Below are 27,142 nucleotides of genomic sequence, written 5' to 3' on the forward strand. Positions count from 1 at the left end.
AAACATCCATTAGGGAGATGGTGCATTTGTTGTACTCATAGAAAAAGTCAAATGTCTTCGACAGCTGTATAATTACTTTGGTATCTGGAAAAATGTAGATTTTGATTTTACTTGACAATTGTCTTGTATAGGTCATGACATGTGTTTATGACAAACTGTAAATATATGATCACTAATGCATACATAGTGTCTTTAATTAATACTACAGTGGTATAAGGTTATTTGCCATCTGGTGATGAAGTACTTTGTGTATTTCTATTCTCATTGTTAGATGAACTGCACAGTGAATTCAGCAAAGCTGTATTTTTGAAGATTGCAGGTTTCTGCCTGAATATGCAATTGCTCTGGGTGATTGATTTGAAATATACAAAGCTATGACAGGAATAATAGTTCAGTTTTCCACATACTTTTCCTACACTGTAATATGTCATACTGTGGCAAAGTATAAATCCTCTCCATTGTTAACCTTTTTATAAACCACCAGACATCCTTACCCCAAATTTGTCTGTACATTTTTTTCTTATATTCTTCAATATTTCTGGAAATGAACCCCATTTTTGGAGCCAACAGACAAAATTTGTCCCAATTTGTAGATTTTACTCAAAAGATTTGGTTATTTTTGTCCCAATTTGTAGATTTTACTCAAAACATTTGGTTATTTTTGTCCCAATTTTCTGAGTAAAGTGAAGACTATAAACAGGACTTTGTGAATTTGAGATGAAGAGGGAACTGTTGGTGAAAAGAATAAACTCATCTGTCCCCAGCTAGATGAGATGATAGGAGATGTTCACATTATGTACATTCTAAAAAAACACAAATCAGTCAAACTTATTGGACTCTTCATTAACATATTTGGGAATTAGGAAAGACAATTTTTTCAAGTAAGAATTCATGAACTCATGCAAACTTCTAAAATAATCTTCTTATGTATGTATAAAAGAAATGGAACTTCTACCAAGTGTGATATTGTAAACCACATAATTTTCACTACTACCGGTACACATTTTTGTGATTTAGCAGTTGTGAAGAAATGTCACTAATAAAATGAGCAAAAAATGGTCTCCCAAAAAATAAAAGTGGTTTTAAGAATTCTGATTTGTTTATTAAATGTGATATTCTTCCCATTTTTGTGTTCAAAAATGATATACTATAAAATACTTTATTTTCACTATTTAATGAAAAGAAAATCCAGCAAATATACCTTCTTTTTTATATTTTACATTCAACTCATCAAAAATCAGTGAATATAAAATCCAGCGAATGCACTCAAAAAGTATTTTCAGCAAAAATTAATTCCAGCTAAAATAAAGTATTTTACAGTATATGTTGGATACACAGCGTAACTTTAACAAATTCAAACATGACACTAGATACCTATAGAAAAACTAGTAGGATTTCATGAGTTTGTGGATGGTTCTTATACACATCTTTAAAATTAATTTAAAATACATGCAACATCAATGTGTAATTTGTAGGTATGAAAAGAACCAGCTTTCTGTAATTTATTTGTCTTCATGCAGACTGCTGATATATTTACTCATATAAGTGTACGTCTATTGTCAAGCTACTGATTTAAAAGTGTTGCAACAAATAAATAGAATAAAATAAAACACAGGTTGGGATTTCATCATTATTCTATCACTATATCTCATCTTAGTGAATCTTTACTGTATAAAATTAGTATTTATATAAATTACTATTTGCAGATACAAAAATATTAATTTAAAAAAAAAAATAATGAACCCATTTCGACCAAAAAATCCTTAGCTGAACCATTATAAAAATTTAATGTGTCAATCATGATTGTTCTAGATAGTTGTCAAGATTTGAAATACAATCCATTATTCTAAGTAGCAGGTAACGTGATAACTACATGTGCATCACACAATATGTGCTTATTGTGTAGCTACAGCTGAAGGCAGATACACGGTAAACTGAAAGATCATTTCGTTTGAAAGCATAGATCGATTTCAAAATGAACTGTAAGAGCATCAAAAAAACTAAGCTGCATGCATATATAAATGCATAAATGTCCTATCTATACGACTTGGCCCAAGGAGAAAGTTTCAGTGTTGAAATATTATGCAAGTATCCAGAGACAAAATTAGTGCCTTTTCAAAGAATTTGTAAGAATTAATCTGAAAAGTAATTGTGAGGTTGGTTTACAATGAAGTCAACAAAGCTATATATGTTATAAATGGCAGTTAGATAGAGCGTACGTGCGATTAACAACATCTCGTCTTTTTCTCTTTCATTTTGGCTATCCATGGAGTTTTTTAGCAGACGATAGACGCAGGCAATCTGTTTCACCAATACAATACCGAATAAAAACAGTTTAGTTTATAAATATTTTTGTTGTTAAGTTGTTAAACTTTGATAAAATCTAGTTGTGTGAATAAAGTACAATGACGTGAAAATTCACAAGACCAATAAATAAATACCGGTAGTCACATTTTATATTTTTATGTCCAAACAAACTGATGTGTTCATAAGAAAGGCTGTTTACAGACATCATGGTTTTCTCTCATCATATGTACGCTGTGCGCCGATTAGTGACGTTATGATCACTTTCGTTCTAGGTCAATTCATTACATAATTACAAGTGTTCTCTCAGGAGATTGTTTCTTGTCAGTATGTTTATACAGTTGTAGAACAATACAGGTACTCTTGACCGGGAGTTTTTTTGTTGGTTTCAATTAATGTGTAAATCAGGTAATTATGATTTAATAGAGGGACTGTGACCGACTTAAAGTGACTACGTTGTTGCAATGTTGCCAGCATAATTTTTGTGTACACACAATGTTTTGTATATGGCACATGGTAATCAGAATAAACAGGATGCTAGCAATGGTGCAATCAATACACCATTTATTGTCCACTGGAAGATCACGCATTATACGTGAAATCAAAGGTGAAAACAGGACAAACAAAGGCATCCCAACATCGCATGGGATTCGTCGAGCGTGAAAGTATTTTTGCATTATTTCTGTACTGAACTTTTTTTTTATTTTTTTACTTATTGACTCTTACACAATCCCCGGAGGGAAAGAAAATGGTCACAAAGTAAAAAGAGAAAAATATCTATAAAAAACAAAACAAAAACACAATATACTAAATAACAAATACAATCACTAAATTACTAAATAATACAAAAACTCTAAAATACTAACTAATACAAAATTACTAAATTGACAGCAGGCATTAATATGTCAAGTAAGACCCTGCTTCCTGACTTTAAAGCTTTTACTTATGAACTGTGCTACTGGTATAATAACGTTTTCATTCTGTAACAATTCCATGAATTTTTTCTCTGCAGGTATATTTTCAAATGCTGGGATCATATCCTTAGCTTTATTGAACAGTTTGTTACGCAACTCATTATATTTGTTGCATTCCAGCAGAAAATGCATTTCATCCTCAATTAGACCTATGTTACACATGTCACAAACCATGTTGTTTAATGGGATTTTTTTATGACAACGCATTTCAATTTTGAGACTATGGTCACTAAGACAAAATTTGGTAAGCACACTACGCAGTTTAAAGTTTTTTAGCTTGACTAAATATGGCTCAAGTTTTAAATCTGATTTGATTAGCCGATATGTTCTCAGTTTGTTTTTCTCATTTGCTTTGGTGCGGTTATCATTATGGACCTCACCTTTCCATCTTGTTAGGAATAAATCCTTGATACCCAAATCAATTTGTTTCATTTGTGCCGAGGTTAATTTATCACAGTTGTTAACTGAATGATATTGTTGGATATTGTTTAATAATGATGTTATTTCTAGATACGATTTACTTTTAATGTTTTGGTTAACCACAAAAGCTTCCTTGAGTAACGCATTATTAGAATTCATGGCCCGACTGTAATATTTAATTATTTGTTTTTTTATAAATACGTCTAGGGGGTATCTGCCTAACTCGCTATACATGGCCATAATTGGTGTGTGTTGTGACACCCCTTAGTAGACACCGACAATAACTTAATTGAACGTCTTCACAGGGTGATTTATATAGTGGAGAACTCATCACCCCAAACATGACAACCATAAATGAGGATAGGTCTGATGAGTTGGTCAAAACAATATGCTATACATATTGCTGATTGTCAATATTGTTGAAGGAATGATATCTCAAGGACATATTCTATACATATTGCTGATTGTCAATATTGTTGAAGGAATGATATCTCAAGGACATATTGCTGATTGTCAATATTGTTGAAGGAATGATATCTCAAGGACATATTGCTGATTGTCAATATTGTTGAAGGAATGATATCTCAAGGACATATTGCTGATTGTCAATATTGTTGAAGGAATGATATCTCAAGGACATATTGCTGATTGTCAATATTGTTGAAGGAATGATATCTCAAGGACATATTGCTGATTGTCAATATTGTTGAAGGAATGATATCTCAAGGACATATTGCTGATTGTCAATATTGTTGAAGGAATGATATCTCAAGGACATATTGCTGATTGTCAATATTGTTGAAGGAATGATATCTCAAGGACATATTGCTGATTGTCAATATTGTTGAAGGAATGATATCTCAAGGACATATTGCTGATTGTCAATATTGTTGAAGGAATGATATCTCAAGGACATATTGCTGATTGTCAATATTGTTGAAGGAATGATATCTCAAGGACATATTGCTGATTGTCAATATTGTTGAAGGAATGATATCTCAAGGACATATTGCTGATTGTCAATATTGTTGAAGGAATGATATCTCAAGGACATATTGCTGATTGTCAATATTGTTGAAGGAATGATATCTCAAGGACATATTGCTGATTGTCAATATTGTTGAAGGAATGATATCTCAAGGACATATTGCTGATTGTCAATATTGTTGAAGGAATGATATCTCAAGGACATATTGCTGATTGTCAATATTGTTGAAGGAATGATATCTCAAGGACATATTGCTGATTGTCAATATTGTTGAAGGAATGATATCTCAAGGACATATTGCTGATTGTCAATATTGTTGAAGGAATGATATCTCAAGGACATATTGCTGATTGTCAATATTGTTGAAGGAATGATATCTCAAGGACATATTGCTGATTGTCAATATTGTTGAAGGAATGATATCTCAAGGACATATTGCTGATTGTCAATATTGTTGAAGGAATGATATCTCAAGGACATATTGCTGATTGTCAATATTGTTGAAGGAATGATATCTCAAGGACATATTGCTGATTGTCAATATTGTTGAAGGAATGATATCTCAAGGACATATTGCTGATTGTCAATATTGTTGAAGGAATGATATCTCAAGGACACATTGCTGATTGTCAATATTGTTGAAGGAATGATATCTCAAGGACATATTGCTGATTGTCAATATTGTTGAAGGAATGATATCTCAAGGACATATTGCTGATTGTCAATATTGTTGAAGGAATGATATCTCAAGGACACATTGCTGATTGTCAATATTGTTGAAGGAATGATATCTCAAGGACATATTGCTGATTGTCAATATTGTTGAAGGAATGATATCTCAAGGACATATTGCTGATTGTCAATATTGTTGAAGGAATGATATCTCAAGGACATATTGCTGATTGTCAATATTGTTGAAGGAATGATATCTCAAGGACATATTGCTGATTGTCAATATTGTTGAAGGAATGATATCTCAAGGACATATTGCTGATTGTCAATATTGTTGAAGGAATGATATCTCAAGGACATATTGCTGATTGTCAATATTGTTGAAGGAATGATATCTCAAGGACATATTGCTGATTGTCAATATTGTTGAAGGAATGATATCTCAAGGACATATTGCTGATTGTCAATATTGTTGAAGGAATGATATCTCAAGGACATATTGCTGATTGTCAATATTGTTGAAGGAATGATATCTCAAGGACATATTGCTGATTGTCAATATTGTTGAAGGAATGATATCTCAAGGACACATTGCTGATTGTCAATATTGTTGAAGGAATGATATCTCAATGACATATTGCTGATTGTCAATATTGTTGAAGGAATGATATCTCAAGGACATATTGCTGATTGTCAATATTGTTGAAGGAATGATATCTCAAGGACATATTGCTGATTGTCAATATTGTTGAAGGAATGATATCTCAAGGACATATTGCTGATTGTCAATATTGTTGAAGGAATGATATCTCAAGGACATATTGCTGATTGTCAATATTGTTGAAGGAATGATATCTCAAGGACATATTGCTGATTGTCAATATTGTTGAAGGAATGATATCTCAAGGACATATTGCTGATTGTCAATATTGTTGAAGGAATGATATCTCAAGGACATATTGCTGATTGTCAATATTGTTGAAGGAATGATATCTCAAGGACATATTGCTGATTGTCAATATTGTTGAAGGAATGATATCTCAAGGACATATTGCTGATTGTCAATATTGTTGAAGGAATGATATCTCAAGGACATATTGCTGATTGTCAATATTGTTGAAGGAATGATATCTCAAGGACATATTGCTGATTGTCAATATTGTTGAAGGAATGATATCTCAAGGACATATTGCTGATTGTCAATATTGTTGAAGGAATGATATCTCAAGGACATATTGCTGATTGTCAATATTGTTGAAGGAATGATATCTCAAGGACATATTGCTGATTGTCAATATTGTTGAAGGAATGATATCTCAAGGACATATTGCTGATTGTCAATATTGTTGAAGGAATGATATCTCAAGGACATATTGCTGATTGTCAATATTGTTGAAGGAATGATATCTCAAGGACATATTGCTGATTGTCAATATTGTTGAAGGAATGATATCTCAAGGACATATTGCTGATTGTCAATATTGTTGAAGGAATGATATCTCAAGGACATATTGCTGATTGTCAATATTGTTGAAGGAATGATATCTCAAGGACATATTGCTGATTGTCAATATTGTTGAAGGAATGATATCTCAAGGACATATTGCTGATTGTCAATATTGTTGAAGGAATGATATCTCAAGGACATATTGCTGATTGTCAATATTGTTGAAGGAATGATATCTCAAGGACATATTGCTGATTGTCAATATTGTTGAAGGAATGATATCTCAAGGACATATTGCTGATTGTCAATATTGTTGAAGGAATGATATCTCAAGGACATATTGCTGATTGTCAATATTGTTGAAGGAATGATATCTCAAGGACATATTGCTGATTGTCAATATTGTTGAAGGAATGATATCTCAAGGACATATTGCTGATTGTCAATATTGTTGAAGGAATGATATCTCAAGGACATATTGCTGATTGTCAATATTGTTGAAGGAATGATATCTCAAGGACATATTGCTGATTGTCAATATTGTTGAAGGAATGATATCTCAAGGACATATTGCTGATTGTCAATATTGTTGAAGGAATGATATCTCAAGGACATATTGCTGATTGTCAATATTGTTGAAGGAATGATATCTCAAGGACATATTGCTGATTGTCAATATTGTTGAAGGAATGATATCTCAAGGACATATTGCTGATTGTCAATATTGTTGAAGGAATGATATCTCAAGGACATATTGCTGATTGTCAATATTGTTGAAGGAATGATCTCAAGGACATATTGCTGATTGTCAATATTGTTGAAGGAATGATATCTCAAGGACATATTGCTGATTGTCAATATTGTTGAAGGAATGATATCTCAAGGACATATTGCTGATTGTCAATATTGTTGAAGGAATGATATCTCAAGGACATATTGCTGATTGTCAATATTGTTGAAGGAATGATATCTCAAGGACATATTGCTGATTGTCAATATTGTTGAAGGAATGATATCTCAAGGACATATTGCTGATTGTCAATATTGTTGAAGGAATGATATCTCAAGGACATATTGCTGATTGTCAATATTGTTGAAGGAATGATATCTCAAGGACATATTGCTGATTGTCAATATTGTTGAAGGAATGATATCTCAAGGACATATTGCTGATTGTCAATATTGTTGAAGGAATGATATCTCAAGGACATATTGCTGATTGTCAATATTGTTGAAGGAATGATATCTCAAGGACATATTGCTGATTGTCAATATTGTTGAAGGAATGATATCTCAAGGACATATTGCTGATTGTCAATATTGTTGAAGGAATGATATCTCAAGGACATATTGCTGATTGTCAATATTGTTGAAGGAATGATATCTCAAGGACATATTGCTGATTGTCAATATTGTTGAAGGAATGATATCTCAAGGACATATTGCTGATTGTCAATATTGTTGAAGGAATGATATCTCAAGGACATATTGCTGATTGTCAATATTGTTGAAGGAATGATATCTCAAGGACATATTGCTGATTGTCAATATTGTTGAAGGAATGATATCTCAAGGACATATTGCTGATTGTCAATATTGTTGAAGGAATGATATCTCAAGGACATATTGCTGATTGTCAATATTGTTGAAGGAATGATATCTCAAGGACATATTGCTGATTGTCAATATTGTTGAAGGAATGATATCTCAAGGACATATTGCTGATTGTCAATATTGTTGAAGGAATGATATCTCAAGGACATATTGCTGATTGTCAATATTGTTGAAGGAATGATATCTCAAGGACATATTGCTGATTGTCAATATTGTTGAAGGAATGATATCTCAAGGACATATTGCTGATTGTCAATATTGTTGAAGGAATGATATCTCAAGGACATATTGCTGATTGTCAATATTGTTGAAGGAATGATATCTCAAGGACATATTGCTGATTGTCAATATTGTTGAAGGAATGATATCTCAAGGACATATTGCTGATTGTCAATATTGTTGAAGGAATGATATCTCAAGGACATATTGCTGATTGTCAATATTGTTGAAGGAATGATATCTCAAGGACATATTGCTGATTGTCAATATTGTTGAAGGAATGATATCTCAAGGACATATTGCTGATTGTCAATATTGTTGAAGGAATGATATCTCAAGGACATATTGCTGATTGTCAATATTGTTGAAGGAATGATATCTCAAGGACATATTGCTGATTGTCAATATTGTTGAAGGAATGATATCTCAAGGACATATTGCTGATTGTCAATATTGTTGAAGGAATGATATCTCAAGGACATATTGCTGATTGTCAATATTGTTGAAGGAATGATATCTCAAGGACATATTGCTGATTGTCAATATTGTTGAAGGAATGATATCTCAAGGACATATTGCTGATTGTCAATATTGTTGAAGGAATGATATCTCAAGGACATATTGCTGATTGTCAATATTGTTGAAGGAATGATATCTCAAGGACATATTGCTGATTGTCAATATTGTTGAAGGAATGATATCTCAAGGACATATTGCTGATTGTCAATATTGTTGAAGGAATGATATCTCAAGGACATATTGCTGATTGTCAATATTGTTGAAGGAATGATATCTCAAGGACATATTGCTGATTGTCAATATTGTTGAAGGAATGATATCTCAAGGACATATTGCTGATTGTCAATATTGTTGAAGGAATGATATCTCAAGGACATATTGCTGATTGTCAATATTGTTGAAGGAATGATATCTCAAGGACATATTGCTGATTGTCAATATTGTTGAAGGAATGATATCTCAAGGACATATTGCTGATTGTCAATATTGTTGAAGGAATGATATCTCAAGGACACATTGCTGATTGTCAATATTGTTGAAGGAATGATATCTCAAGGACACATTGCTGATTGTCAATATTGTTGAAGGAATGATATCTCAAGGACATATTGCTGATTGTCAATATTGTTGAAGGAATGATATCTCAAGGACACATTGCTGATTGTCAATATTGTTGAAGGAATGATATCTCAAGGACACATTGCTGATTGTCAATATTGTTGAAGGAATGATATCTCAAGGACACATTGCTGATTGTCAATATTGTTGAAGGAATGATATCTCAAGGACATATTGCTGATTGTCAATATTGTTGAAGGAATGATATCTCAAGGACATATTGCTGATTGTCAATATTGTTGAAGGAATGATATCTCAAGGACATATTGCTGATTGTCAATATTGTTGAAGGAATGATATCTCAAGGACATATTGCTGATTGTCAATATTGTTGAAGGAATGATATCTCAAGGACATATTGCTGATTGTCAATATTGTTGAAGGAATGATATCTCAAGGACATATTGCTGATTGTCAATATTGTTGAAGGAATGATATCTCAAGGACATATTGCTGATTGTCAATATTGTTGAAGGAATGATATCTCAAGGACACATTGCTGATTGTCAATATTGTTGAAGGAATGATATCTCAAGGACATATTGCTGATTGTCAATATTGTTGAAGGAATGATATCTCAAGGACATATTGCTGATTGTCAATATTGTTGAAGGAATGATATCTCAAGGACACATTGCTGATTGTCAATATTGTTGAAGGAATGATATCTCAAGGACATATTGCTGATTGTCAATATTGTTGAAGGAATGATATCTCAAGGACATATTGCTGATTGTCAATATTGTTGAAGGAATGATATCTCAAGGACATATTGCTGATTGTCAATATTGTTGAAGGAATGATATCTCAAGGACATATTGCTGATTGTCAATATTGTTGAAGGAATGATATCTCAAGGACATATTGCTGATTGTCAATATTGTTGAAGGAATGATATCTCAAGGACATATTGCTGATTGTCAATATTGTTGAAGGAATGATATCTCAAGGACATATTGCTGATTGTCAATATTGTTGAAGGAATGATATCTCAAGGACATATTGCTGATTGTCAATATTGTTGAAGGAATGATATCTCAAGGACATATTGCTGATTGTCAATATTGTTGAAGGAATGATATCTCAAGGACATATTGCTGATTGTCAATATTGTTGAAGGAATGATATCTCAAGGACATATTGCTGATTGTCAATATTGTTGAAGGAATGATATCTCAAGGACATATTGCTGATTGTCAATATTGTTGAAGGAATGATATCTCAAGGACATATTGCTGATTGTCAATATTGTTGAAGGAATGATATCTCAAGGACATATTGCTGATTGTCAATATTGTTGAAGGAATGATATCTCAAGGACATATTGCTGATTGTCAATATTGTTGAAGGAATGATATCTCAAGGACATATTGCTGATTGTCAATATTGTTGAAGGAATGATATCTCAAGGACATATTGCTGATTGTCAATATTGTTGAAGGAATGATATCTCAAGGACATATTGCTGATTGTCAATATTGTTGAAGGAATGATATCTCAAGGACATATTGCTGATTGTCAATATTGTTGAAGGAATGATATCTCAAGGACATATTGCTGATTGTCAATATTGTTGAAGGAATGATATCTCAAGGACATATTGCTGATTGTCAATATTGTTGAAGGAATGATATCTCAAGGACATATTGCTGATTGTCAATATTGTTGAAGGAATGATATCTCAAGGACATATTGCTGATTGTCAATATTGTTGAAGGAATGATATCTCAAGGACATATTGCTGATTGTCAATATTGTTGAAGGAATGATATCTCAAGGACATATTGCTGATTGTCAATATTGTTGAAGGAATGATATCTCAAGGACATATTGCTGATTGTCAATATTGTTGAAGGAATGATATCTCAAGGACATATTGCTGATTGTCAATATTGTTGAAGGAATGATATCTCAAGGACATATTGCTGATTGTCAATATTGTTGAAGGAATGATATCTCAAGGACATATTGCTGATTGTCAATATTGTTGAAGGAATGATATCTCAAGGACATATTGCTGATTGTCAATATTGTTGAAGGAATGATATCTCAAGGACATATTGCTGATTGTCAATATTGTTGAAGGAATGATATCTCAAGGACATATTGCTGATTGTCAATATTGTTGAAGGAATGATATCTCAAGGACATATTGCTGATTGTCAATATTGTTGAAGGAATGATATCTCAAGGACATATTGCTGATTGTCAATATTGTTGAAGGAATGATATCTCAAGGACATATTGCTGATTGTCAATATTGTTGAAGGAATGATATCTCAAGGACATATTGCTGATTGTCAATATTGTTGAAGGAATGATATCTCAAGGACATATTGCTGATTGTCAATATTGTTGAAGGAATGATATCTCAAGGACATATTGCTGATTGTCAATATTGTTGAAGGAATGATATCTCAAGGACATATTGCTGATTGTCAATATTGTTGAAGGAATGATATCTCAAGGACATATTGCTGATTGTCAATATTGTTGAAGGAATGATATCTCAAGGACATATTGCTGATTGTCAATATTGTTGAAGGAATGATATCTCAAGGACATATTGCTGATTGTCAATATTGTTGAAGGAATGATATCTCAAGGACATATTGCTGATTGTCAATATTGTTGAAGGAATGATATCTCAAGGACATATTGCTGATTGTCAATATTGTTGAAGGAATGATATCTCAAGGACATATTGCTGATTGTCAATATTGTTGAAGGAATGATATCTCAAGGACATATTGCTGATTGTCAATATTGTTGAAGGAATGATATCTCAAGGACATATTGCTGATTGTCAATATTGTTGAAGGAATGATATCTCAAGGACATATTGCTGATTGTCAATATTGTTGAAGGAATGATATCTCAAGGACATATTGCTGATTGTCAATATTGTTGAAGGAATGATATCTCAAGGACATATTGCTGATTGTCAATATTGTTGAAGGAATGATATCTCAAGGACATATTGCTGATTGTCAATATTGTTGAAGGAATGATATCTCAAGGACATATTGCTGATTGTCAATATTGTTGAAGGAATGATATCTCAAGGACATATTGCTGATTGTCAATATTGTTGAAGGAATGATATCTCAAGGACATATTGCTGATTGTCAATATTGTTGAAGGAATGATATCTCAAGGACATATTGCTGATTGTCAATATTGTTGAAGGAATGATATCTCAAGGACATATTGCTGATTGTCAATATTGTTGAAGGAATGATATCTCAAGGACATATTGCTGATTGTCAATATTGTTGAAGGAATGATATCTCAAGGACATATTGCTGATTGTCAATATTGTTGAAGGAATGATATCTCAAGGACATATTGCTGATTGTCAATATTGTTGAAGGAATGATATCTCAAGGACATATTGCTGATTGTACCTTTCACACAGTGAGATCTTGCGGGAACAGAAAATAATAAAAATTGTAATCACAGCAAAAGGCCTTATAACACATACTCTTGGTGCAACAAAGGCATTCCTTTTATATTTATAAATATCAATGGTTACTGAGTTGAATCAGCCAATCAAGAGCACAGTGCACAACAATGTTATTTGAAAACATTCCAATGTTATTCAATCAACCAATTGAAACCTCTTGTCGCAGTTTGAAGTGTGAAATTTGCAAACAGTTGTCATGATGAATGGAATGCCTTTGTTGCACTGAGAGTACTTCGTTTGGTTTTTAATTATTTCTCATTAAACTCTAATCATGAACACTTGTAATACTAATATGTTTAATGCAAGTAAACACACAGAGTCCACATAAATACCAAATAGATGTGAGGTATCTGCTACTGAAATGAACAATACTAATATTTCAAGCATCTGTAAATAATTAGTTGTGACCCTCTAGATATTCCTTATCTCGGCAAACCTTTGACAAGTATTCAACGTAATGTTTACATGACATGATTCAAAAACACAAAATTAACAAAATTTATCGGTAGAGTTGATAGGTAATATTGGGTAATCAATCAGGTTTGATAGGAACCGTATGAACAAACAAAATGTTACACTGCTTAATGTGTGTACAATACCCAAAGCTTTTAACTTATACATTACATACAGAAAGCCTACAAAATAAAAAAAAAGAAAAGAAAAGGTGAAAATCAATTAATGTATTGTTGTGCTATATTTTCAGTGTGATTTAGTTGTTGTTTATTTATAGTTTATTAATGTATTGTTGTGCTATATTTTCAGTGTGATTTAGTTGTTGTTTATTTATAGTTTATTAATGTATTGTTGTGCTATATTTTCAGTGTGATTTAGTTGTTGTTTATTTGTAGTTTATTATTGTATTGTATGTGTAGTTTAATTGTAGTTTATTTTTAAAAAGTTTTAATACAGCAATTACCAAAACTGATTAAGGATGTAATAAAGCATTATTCTATTTTATTCTATTCTGTTCTATACTTTTAATATCAAAACAAAGTGGAATTTTTTCTTTGTGAATGTCTAGTATTTGAGTTGACCAACAACATTTGAAAAAGATAGTTCTAAGAATAAGACAAGAATTGATGTTCTGTATATGGCTTGGACTACTGTTAATTTTGGGTCTCGCTGTGATTCATAATGAACCTTTAATATGTTGTATGAACAAGTCAAATGATATTTCTACCTGTCAATTAGAGAAAACAATTGTATTTCTAACAAAGCAAATCAAATATAAAATTGACTACTGTAAATATTCTAATCAAAGCATCATTAATGTTTTCTGTAGTGACTGATGACTATTCACGAAAACAGTGTTTATTATAAGTACTGTTGAAGCAGCAGCTTCTATTAAAATGGTACAATGCAACAGAGAGGATGGAGTTTCTATTAGAGCATCTACACATATGAGAAATGGTGAATATTTGGGTTTCAATTATTCAAAAATAATGTGTGCAACTTCTATTACGAATGCGGCTTCTAATACAGATTTAACGGTAGTGTGAATGTGAGCATTTTTATTTCACCAGTGAATTCAATGTCCTTTTACACTGGAATTGCTTCACAGGTAAATCCACGAGTTTAAAATGCAGTAAATATATTCACAATGTAAACCTACATATTGCATCATATACCTGTGGTGTATAAATGCAGTAAATATATTCACAATGAAACAATTCAATACCGAATTCTAAAACAATTCAGTACCTCCCAAAAATAATTACTAGTTCATGGTATAAATAGTGGTAAACTGGACAAATTAAAACATAGACAGAAAATATCTTTGAAGTATTATTTCCCAGAAAATTATGAAAATAATTGAGAAAAAAAAAATCATTAATCAATGCATTGGTGCCAAAATCAATTCATGTAAAAAAAATAGCAGTACCAACAGCTGTTAAACAAATTGCACTCAATGAAAATCATGAAATTACGTATAGTAGAATCAACTATATTTGGTAATTAATTATACTATATATCATAGTTATTGGTCTGAGTAGAGTTTATGTATTTACAAAATTATGTAACAGAGTCGGTGACTTTCTCATAATTTTTGCTTCACAAATGCCATAAAATCAAGATTTGAAAAATTTTGGTAAAATTTTGCTTAGCTACAATAAAATAGGTAGCAAGTTTTAGAGTTTTAATAACTAACAAAAATAAACAAAAACAATAGGGAGAGGAATTTTTGCAAGATATAAAGTCAAAATATGTCATATTTTAAAGATCCAGTTTCTAATAGAATAAATATGGTCACTGTTATAAATAATGATAGAGTGTGCATCTTTGAATATTATGGGTAGGTAAATGTACGGCTTCCACTTAACTTCAAGTCTTGGATAACAATCTAATACTGTAAAACTGGAATTTAATTTCACCATTTTGATGTTATGAGCAATTTCACTGGGTTTTAACCTTTTTGAATTTTGGAGCCAACATACAAAATTTGAGTCTATTTTCAGTTTTTATTCAAAAAATATTTTTGTCCTAGTCTTCTGAAGGAAAGTGCAGACTATAAACGGGACTATTTTGTGAATTTGTGATGACAGGGGTCGAAATACTCTGGTGCACACTGCACTATGCACATAGATTATTAGCTAGTGCAAGTAAACTCAAAATATAATGTGCACACTGCACTATGCACATAGATTATTAGCTAGTGCAAGTAAACTCAAAATATAATGTGCACACTGTGCATGTAGAAATTAACACGACATTTTCTCATTATATTCACTAAGCCTAAATTAAGTTCAACTAACATTGTAAGACAACTGAAAAAAAAGCAAATTCGTTTGTGATTGCGTCAATCGAGAATCCGTAAATTTTATTTAAACTTTAAAAGTGGTGCATTTCACAACAAGTTAGTGCAGGTAAATTTCAAATTCAACATGCACACTGTGCATGCAGAAAAAAAATTATATTTCAATCCCTGGATGACAAGAAAAACTGGTGGTGAAAAGGTTAAAAATTCACAAACGTTGGAAGGAAAAAAATGAGCATTACAGATATTTTACATATTCATTAAGATGTAATTTGGCAGATTTTATTAATCATCAAAAAAAATTTAGGCATTTCCATTATGGCCCCAGATATCAGGCAAATGTCAATATCCTCCAAAAGAACTAGAATATCAAGAATTCATTACAGTGTATACAGGTATATGTATTTGAGTATGATGTCATAAATTTAAATTACTTGGATACACTGTATCCTTCCTAATGCAAGATGCAGTTAGTTTAAGTGTATAGTCTTTGTACAGTTTCGTATTCGATATAGGATCCATATTAGCGTTGCATACAACATGTGTAAAATATTAGCGTTGCATACAACATGTGTAAAATATTAGCGTTGCATACAACATGTGTAAAATATTAGCGTTGCATACAACATGTGTAAAATATTAGCGTTGCATACAACATGTGTAAAATATTAGCGTTGCATACAACATGTGTAAAATATTAGCGTTGCATACAACATGTGTAAAATATTAGCGTTGCATACAACATGTGTAAAATATTAGCGTTGCATACAACATGTGTAAAATATTAGCGTTGCATACAACATGTGTAAAATATTAGCGTTGCATACAACATGTGTAAAATATTAGCGTTGCATACAACATGTGTAAAATATTAGCGTTGCATACAACATGTGTAAAATATTAGCGTTGCATACAACATGTGTAAAATATTAGCGTTGCATACAACATGTGTAAAATATTAGCGTTGCATACAACATGTGTAAAATATTAGCGTTGCATACAACATGTGTAAAATACTAGCGTTGCATACAACATGTGTAAAATATTAGCGTTGCATACAACATGTGTAAAATATTAGCGTTGCATACAACATGTGTAAAATATTAGCGTTGCATACAACATGTGTAAAATATTAGCGTTGCATACAACATGTGTAAAATATTAGCGTTGCATACAACATGTGTAAAATATTAGCGTTGCATACAACATGTGTAAAATATTAGCGTTGCATACAACATGTGTAAAATACTAGCGTTGCATACAACATGTGTAAAATATTAGCGTTGCATACAACATGTGTAAAATATTAGCGTTGCATACAACATGTGTAAAATATTAGCGTTGCATACAACATGTGTAAAATATTAGCGTTGCATACAACATGTGTAAAATATTAGCGTTGCATACAACATGTGTAAAATACTAGCGTTGCATACAACATGTGTAAAATATTAGCGTTGCATACAACATGTGTAAAATATTAGCGTTGCATACAACATGTGTAAAATATTAGCGTTGCATACAACATGTGTAAAATACTAGCGTTGCATACAACATGTGTAAAATATTAGCGTTGCATACAACATGTGTAAAATATTAGCGTTGCATACAACATGTGTAAAATATTAGCGTTGCATACAACATGTGTAAAATATTAGCGTTGCATACAACATGTGTAAAATATTAGCGTTGCATACAACATGTGTAAAATATTAGCGTTGCATACAACATGTGTAAAATATTAGCGTTGCATACAACATGTGTAAAATATTAGCGTTGCATACAACATGTGTAAAATATTAGCGTTGCATACAACATGTGTAAAATATTAGCGTTGCATACAACATGTGTAAAATACTAGCGTTGCATACAACATGTGTAAAATATTAGCGTTGCATACAACATGTGTAAAATATTAGCGTTGCATACAACATGTGTAAAATATTAGCGTTGCATACAACATGTGTAAAATATTAGCGTTGCATACAACATGTGTAAAATATTAGCGTTGCATACAACATGTGTAAAATATTAGCGTTGCATACAACATGTGTAAAATATTAGCGTTGCATACAACATGTGTAAAATATTAGCGTTGCATACAACATGTGTAAAATATTAGCGTTGCATACAACATGTGTAAAATATTAGCGTTGCATACAACATGTTTAAAATATTAGCGTTGCATACAACATGTGTAAAATATTAGCGTTGCATACAACATGTGTAAAATATTAGCGTTGCATACAACATGTGTAAAATATTAGCGTTGCATACAACATGTGTAAAATACTAGCGTTGCATACAACATGTGTAAAATATTAGCGTTGCATACAACATGTGTAAAATATTAGCGTTGCATACAACATGTGTAAAATACTAGCGTTGCATACAACATGTGTAAAATATTAGCGTTGCATACAACATGTGTAAAATATTAGCGTTGCATACAACATGTGTAAAATATTAGCGTTGCATACAACATGTGTAAAATATTAGCGTTGCATACAACATGTGTAAAATATTAGCGTTGCATACAACATGTGTAAAATATTAGCGTTGCATACAACATGTGTAAAATACTAGCGTTGCATACAACATGTGTAAAATATTAGCGTTGCATACAACATGTGTAAAATATTAGCGTTGCATACAACATGTGTAAAATATTAGCGTTGCATACAACATGTGTAAAATATTAGCGTTGCATACAACATGTGTAAAATATTAGCGTTGCATACAACATGTGTAAAATATTAGCGTTGCATACAACATATGTAAAATATTAGCGTTGCATACAACATGTGTAAAATACTAGCGTTGCATACAACATGTGTAAAATATTAGCGTTGCATACAACATGTGTAAAATATTAGCGTTGCATACAACATGTGTAAAATATTAGCGTTGCATACAACATATGTAAAATATTAGCGTTGCATACAACATGTGTAAAATACTAGCGTTGCATACAACATGTGTAAAATATTAGCGTTGCATACAACATGTGTAAAATACTAGCGTTGCATACAACATGTGTAAAATATTAGCGTTGCATACAACATGTGTAAAATACTAGCGTTGCATACAACATGTGTAAAATATTAGCGTTGCATACAACATGTGTAAAATATTAGCGTTGCATACAACATGTGTAAAATATTAGCGTTGCATACAACATGTGTAAAATATTAGCGTTGCATACAACATGTGTAAAATATTAGCGTTGCATACAACATGTGTAAAATATTAGCGTTGCATACAACATGTGTAAAATATTAGCGTTGCATACAACATGTGTAAAATATTAGCGTTGCATACAACATGTGTAAAATATTAGCGTTGCATACAACATGTGTAAAATATTAGCGTTGCATACAACATGTGTAAAATATTAGCGTTGCATACAACATGTGTAAAATATTAGCGTTGCATACAACATGTGTAAAATATTAGCGTTGCATACAACATGTGTAAAATATTAGCGTTGCATACAACATGTGTAAAATATTAGCGTTGCATACAACATGTGTAAAATATTAGCGTTGCATACAACATGTGTAAAATATTAGCGTTGCATACAACATGTGTAAAATATTAGCGTTGCATACAACATGTGTAAAATATTAGCGTTGCATACAACATGTGTAAAATATTAGCGTTGCATACAACATGTGTAAAATATTAGCGTTGCATACAACATGTGTAAAATATTAGCGTTGCATACAACATGTGTAAAATATTAGCGTTGCATACAACATGTGTAAAATATTAGCGTTGCATACAACATGTGTAAAATACTAGCGTTGCATACAACATGTGTAAAATATTAGCGTTGCATACAACATGTGTAAAATATTAGCGTTGCATACAACATGTGTAAAATATTAGCGTTGCATACAACATGTGTAAAATATTAGCGTTGCATACAACATGTGTAAAATATTAGCGTTGCATACAACATGTGTAAAATATTAGCGTTGCATACAACATGTGTAAAATATTAGCGTTGCATACAACATGTGTAAAATATTAGCGTTGCATACAACATGTGTAAAATATTAGCGTTGCATACAACATGTGTAAAATATTAGCGTTGCATACAACATGTGTAAAATATTAGCGTTGCATACAACATGTGTAAAATATTAGCGTTGCATACAACATGTGTAAAATATTAGCGTTGCATACAACATGTGTAAAATATTAGCGTTGCATACAACATGTGTAAAATATTAGCGTTGCATACAACATGTGTAAAATATTAGCGTTGCATACAACATGTGTAAAATATTAGCGTTGCATACAACATGTGTAAAATACTAGCGTTGCATACAACATGTGTAAAATATTAGCGTTGCATACAACATGTGTAAAATATTAGCGTTGCATACAACATGTGTAAAATACTAGCGTTGCATACAACATGTGTAAAATATTAGCGTTGCATACAACATGTGTAAAATATTAGCGTTGCATACAACATGTGTAAAATATTAGCGTTGCATACAACATGTGTAAAATATTAGCGTTGCATACAACATGTGTAAAATATTAGCGTTGCATACAACATGTGTAAAATATTAGCGTTGCATACAACATGTGTAAAATATTAGCGTTGCATACAACATGTGTAAAATATTAGCGTTGCATACAACATGTGTAAAATATTAGCGTTGCATACAACATGTGTAAAATATTAGCGTTGCATACAACATGTGTAAAATATTAGCGTTGCATACAACATGTGTAAAATATTAGCGTTGCATACAACATGTGTAAAATATTAGCGTTGCATACAACATGTGTAAAATATTAGCGTTGCATACAACATGTGTAAAATATTAGCGTTGCATACAACATGTGTAAAATATTAGCGTTGCATACAACATGTGTAAAATACTAGCGTTGCATACAACATGTGTAAAATATTAGCGTTGCATACAACATGTGTAAAATATTAGCGTTGCATACAACATGTGTAAAATATTAGCGTTGCATACAACATGTGTAAAATATTAGCGTTGCATACAACATGTGTAAAATATTAGCGTTGCATACAACATGTGTAAAATATTAGCGTTGCATACAACATGTGTAAAATATTAGCGTTGCATACAACATGTGTAAAATATTAGCGTTGCATACAACATGTGTAAAATATTAGCGTTGCATACAACATGTGTAAAATATTAGCGTTGCATACAACATGTGTAAAATATTAGCGTTGCATACAACATGTGTAAAATATTAGCGTTGCATACAACATGTGTAAAATATTAGCGTTGCATACAACATGTGTAAAATATTAGCGTTGCATACAACATGTGTAAAATATTAGCGTTGCATACAACATGTGTAAAATATTAGCGTTGCATACAACATGTGTAAAATATTAGCGTTGCATACAACATGTGTAAAATATTAGCGTTGCATACAACATGTGTAAAATACAATTCAAACAACAATTCAAACAACAAATATGCGATGACTACGGTATAGTATTTTAAATGAAATATCATATTTTTCCAACAATATATAAGCACTAACCAACCCTTCAAATTCAGCAAGTATGATGTACATACACATGTAGATCCAGAACTATTTAACTTCAAAAATATATATTTATTATACTCGATAATATTTCAATTTCAAAAGGAAGCCATTTTATTATAACGACAATAACATTGTGGATACTAGACTATACTAGAAGAGCTTTAAATTGATATCACTTGTTCATATGCAGAGAATTCTACAAACCAAAGAAGAATTGTAATTTGCTTATGGTTTATACATGCAGATGCTGACTGAATCACAGGATATGACATTATCTTACATTCACATTTATGACCTGTGGAACACATATGTTGTCTGCGATCAGAGGAAGTTGTACATGTACATTATGTTTTCACAGGTACAATTTAGACCATAATCCTTCTTAGTGTCCTAGTGGTGCATTTCCAGATTGGTTATTTCATTTTTTCACGGACAAAATATTGACATTTTTATTATAATAACTGTGGCATAAGATCATCATCTCCAATTAGGGTCATGTGACCTATAAAAAAAACAATCCAATTAGGGTCATGTGACCTATAAACAAACAATTTGACTAGAACTTGATGGAAGCTGTTTACATGAATTAGACTTGAAAGGAACTGATCTCCATTGTTAGGGTCCATTATAAACCCAACACACACTTTTAAACCCATTTTCGGAATAAGTATATACCGGTAATAGACAAGAACAATGGTGATCATAATCTCGCTAGTCAGTATACACTGTACAACGACTTTAACAAGAAATACAGAAAACCTGCATATTTCACTGTTAGGAGATCAGAAACACAGCTTTTTATGACAATTTACAACTATGAATATCATAACACTGATTACATGCCAATTACTTGCATACATGTCAAGATTTCCTTGATTGCCGGTACCTAGTCAAATTTGAAGACAGAAGAAAAAAGAGGTGTCTTGTGAATAAGCCTTTGTCAATCATACTTAAGGAACAGCAATGATGACTAAACTACTCTTTGTTATCTGACACACCTCCGTATTTCTGCTCTTAGCACTTTGTGAAGGTCTTCAAATCTAGCTTACATCAAAACCTCCACTGTATTTGCTCTATTAGTAGTACATGCAATTAAGATAAATGACAGGTATATGTCTATGCTCAAAATTAATTATTAATTATTAATTCTAATAGAACAAATGTGGTATGTAAATTTGCACAGTAATCTGCTGAAATGCCTCTCATATCAGTAACATAAGTAAATACTACAAATAAAATGAATTATTGATGACAATTATACAGCAACAATTCAGCTAGTAAATAAATAATTAACATTTTCTTCTATGCTATTGTTAGAAACATATAGCTATTTTGAATAGTTACAATAATTACCAAATATGATCTACCAGAGTTTAGCTGATAGCCAGCCTATATTATCTAATACAGTGTAGCTGATAACTAGCCTATATTATCTACTACAGTGTAGCTGATAACCAGCCTATATTATCTACTACAGTGTAGCTGATAACCAGCCTATATCATCTACTACAGTGTAGCTGATAACCAGCCTATATTATCTACTACAGTGTAGCTGATAACCAGCCTATATTATCTACTACAGTGTAGCTGATAACCAGCCTATATTATCTACTACAGTGTAGCTGATAACCAGCCTATATTATCTACTACAGTGTAGCTGACAGCCAGCCTATATTATCTACTACAGTGTAGCTGATAGCCAGTGTCTGTTATATGATTTATATTATTTATTTTTTATTGTCATGTAATTGAAATCATAACAAGAATACAAGTTCAATAAAAACAAGTCATTGAAAATGACACAGTCCCCGTTAATTTGTTGAAAGTTCTCTTTGTGCTCATCATATTAAAGCGGAGGGGTTGTCGCGAGCATGTCCTTGAAACTTGAGTTCCAAGTGGCGTATACAACAGATTGCTTATTTACATCAAAACATGTGTTTCGTGTAGTAGTAATATGGCCAAAATTAAAACAGTCGTTATTCGGCCATCCTTGATCTGGTTATGAAACACACTGATATGTATGATGTATGTGTCAAATACGAATGAAAATGGTAAATAAATTGTGGAAATATAGTAGTAAGGCCAAAATGTCAAATGGCTGTCAATTGGCCATTCTTGATCAGATTTTGAAACAAATTGTCATGGACATGCATGTATAAACATGTATAAAGTACATATATGTGCCAAATTTGAATGAAAACTGACAGAGCACGTCCAAGATACCGCATAAAAAAAAAAAAGTTGCTTGCCAGTTGACCATCTTTGATCCAATTTCGAAATAAATCGTCATGGACATGTATAATCTATGTACCAAGTTTGAATGACAACTGACAAAGCATGTCCAAATTACAACATTTTCAAAAAACAAGATGGCTGCCAGTCGGCCATTTTGAATCGAATCGCTAAACCACTGCATGTGCACATGTCCCACATAAGGTACTAGGCACATGCAAAGAATGAACGGAATCGGTCTACAGGATTCTGAAATATGACTCTGGACAGACTGACGCACGGACGGACAGACTCAGGAACTCGCGGATGGTCGGGACATCTATCCTGGCGGACGCACAGACGCACAGACCAAATTTCAAGTCCCCGTTTTCGGACTTTGTCCGAATGGGGACTAATAATTATTATTATTCATCTGATACCAAGCAATAAAATGTACCCGTACAGTGATCTCCACAATCCAAATTAGCTGGTGGGCGGCCTAATTAGCATAAATTTGCATATCATTTACATACAGAATTCCCGCATTTATGACATGAACTGCAATACACACTAAGTTATTTACTATTCTCTTTTTAATTTAATTTAATCGGAACATGTTACAATTTTTTGAAATACAAACAGATTGATCACTATCAATATTTACGAAATGCAAAAAGTTTGAAATCAGTGATTTATGCGTTCGCAAATTATTCTGCGTTCATGAAATGCAATTCGAGTAACCAAGAGCAAGTACAAAACATAATTGAGTTATAATGTAGAAAATATACGAGATGATTTGCCCACGAAGCCAAAACGGACAATTTGTCAAAACAAAATCCATAACATTTTTATTTGTGGCATCAGTACTCACCCGTGCCGACGGACGGTAAGATGCATTTACGCATGTACGGCCACGATACGTTGTGTTTTCACATTGTTTTGAAATTCAAGAAAAAAATGCTAGCAATCGGCAAAATAAAAGAATCTGATATGTTCTCGAAAGATTAGACATAAAAAATAGATAAATTGAAAAAAGTACGTGGAAAAGATAACTAAAATATTATTCAATTACAAATACTCGCGGTAAACTAATCCAGCAGCCATGTTTGATGATATATTGAAGATAATATTTGGTAATCGTAGTCCTAAATAACTATTAAAAATAGCTAGACGTTTCGAGCAATGGCTCTTTATCGATAGCATAGAAGCAAGTTTATTACCGCTTTCCGAATTCAGTACACGAACACCCAGAATGCGCTGTTCCCCTATGCAACTTAGATACTAAATCGTTACAGCGCCAACAGTGGTGGGTAGCAGACGGTCGTTGAATGGGGTAGGCCAAAAGGTCATCAGTTTGCCTTCTCCATGCTGTTTTCACAATGAAAATCTAGCGAACGTTGTAAATACGGCTAGAATTTAATTTTTTGTTCGAGTTTACATGCAATCTGCTAAGATATTTGTTTATTTTCTGTGCATATACATTTCGTTCGTATTTACTTCTTTCTTTCGTGATCGGAAGACGATTATTAAAAATACAGCTGTAAATTGAAACCACTGTAGTTGCGTGTCGGGGGCATTAAGTGGCAACAATGTCGGGCGACAATGAATTCAAGCGATTGACACATTGCCATGAATACACTTGATAATTGCTTGCAGACTTCCAATGGACATTGTTTATGTTTGGACTCTTGAAACAATAGAAAAATAAAGGGTTGGGCAACTACTCTTTTGTTTAGGCTTGGGAAGAACAATGCAAGCTTTTTACAAATAATTTCAGCTGGATGTACGTTGGTGGGCAGGTGTTGAGTTACTGGGCGGCCGTAAAACTTGATGGGCGGGCCGCCCGCCTAAAACCCCTTGTGGAGAACACTGCCGTAAAACGTTGTATGAACATGCTCAAAGTGTTATGTTTGAATATCTTCCTTATTTTGAAATTATGTGTCACGTTAAGTTACATATGAACACTTTGTTTACCTCAAACAAAGAAGTACTATCAACCCACGATGGAGATAAAAGCCTGTCTCTGAACAGAATAGAATGCTTGTTGTTATTTTAGGATGATTAAATTATTACTACAAGCAAAAAAAACATGTAGGCATCAAGCTTCGGTCAATATGATCACCATACTGCTTTCATACTTATACACACTCTTCTCATTTGACAATCTAATTACTACTATAATATGACCATGTTTTTTTTTAACACAAAGTTTTACTGAACACCATAACTAACTCTTTATCACACATTTTATGTACTATGACAGCTACAAGACACACTCACAGTTTGAGAAAATATTTTTACATGAATCAATTTATTTTAAGAAAGTCTGAGAAGTTAACATCCTGAAGATGTTAATTCAGCGTTTGATTGTTTTTCACTAGGTGGCTAGGTATGTCTCAAAACCAGTTAACACAAGTTTAGACATTTTAATTAGAAATACTGCAGTTTGAATTTTACAGTTTGGATAACTATTTTAGTTATCTAGCTCATGGAAGCTAAAAAAAAAAGAGCCCAATGTCTAGGTATAATTTGGGACAAAGTCACATATAAAAATAAATTGAGAATAATTTTCAGATCATTTAAGTTTAAATTGGTTGGGGTTATTATGCTAGACAGATTATGCAAGGCAGTGATTACAGTACAAGAAGATTATAATCGTGGTGGAATCGAAACATTTCATATTATCTGTGTGTATTTTACTTAATATTCTGTTCCTATGAAGTACTGTAGTGTGCATTCAATTAAAATCTCATATTCCATTAGTTCCGTAGAATGAGTCCAGTTAGGCATATCCTCGGGAGCAGAGCTACGTCACAAGACGTTCCACGTTGCTACGACGCGCACCACTGTACATGCATTTCTATGGGCTCTGTGCGCGTTGCTGTGGAACGCCGGTCGAGCCGGTGAAAATTCGAGAAAACAACACAAACTCAACTTTGAAGTAATCCCGAACAGCCAAATTTATATATGTTACACACATAGGGCTAATCTTGTTACACTGTTCAGAGGAGTCCCAAAGTACAGTTTTCTGCGAGTTTGGGGCCTTTGTTTTCACCGCCGCAGGTTGCCAGGCGGTGAAAATGCCCGGATGTCCGCCCCCGAGGATAAAAACATTTCAATTCACACAGAGATCTTAATTATTATTTATCATACAAATGCTGCTTTTAATCATAGACCTTAGATCTATGAAGTATCGGGGCAGCAAGTTGGTAAACTTACTCACTAATTCGTCATCTAATACAGATGACCTACAATAAAATCTAGTCATCTCAAAAACAATATTTTAAATAAATTTGAGGTTTTATAGGATGCATAGTTTACAAAGATGTTTATATTTGTCAAAACCAAAGTTATCAGCTAACTAGGGAGCAAGTCTGCT

General features: G+C 32.4%; 1 protein-coding gene across 1 annotated transcript in view; it reads right to left on the reverse strand.

The window, feature by feature from the left end:
- The window catches only part of LOC102804512 (transmembrane protein 145-like), an 87,613-nt gene that overhangs the window by 59,645 nt on the left and 826 nt on the right, over positions 1–27,142 (reverse strand). The window lies entirely within an intron of this gene.

This window comes from Saccoglossus kowalevskii, chromosome 5 (assembly GCF_978046115.1).
Source record: "Saccoglossus kowalevskii chromosome 5, keSacKowa6.1, whole genome shotgun sequence".
NCBI lineage: Eukaryota > Metazoa > Hemichordata > Enteropneusta > Harrimaniidae > Saccoglossus > Saccoglossus kowalevskii.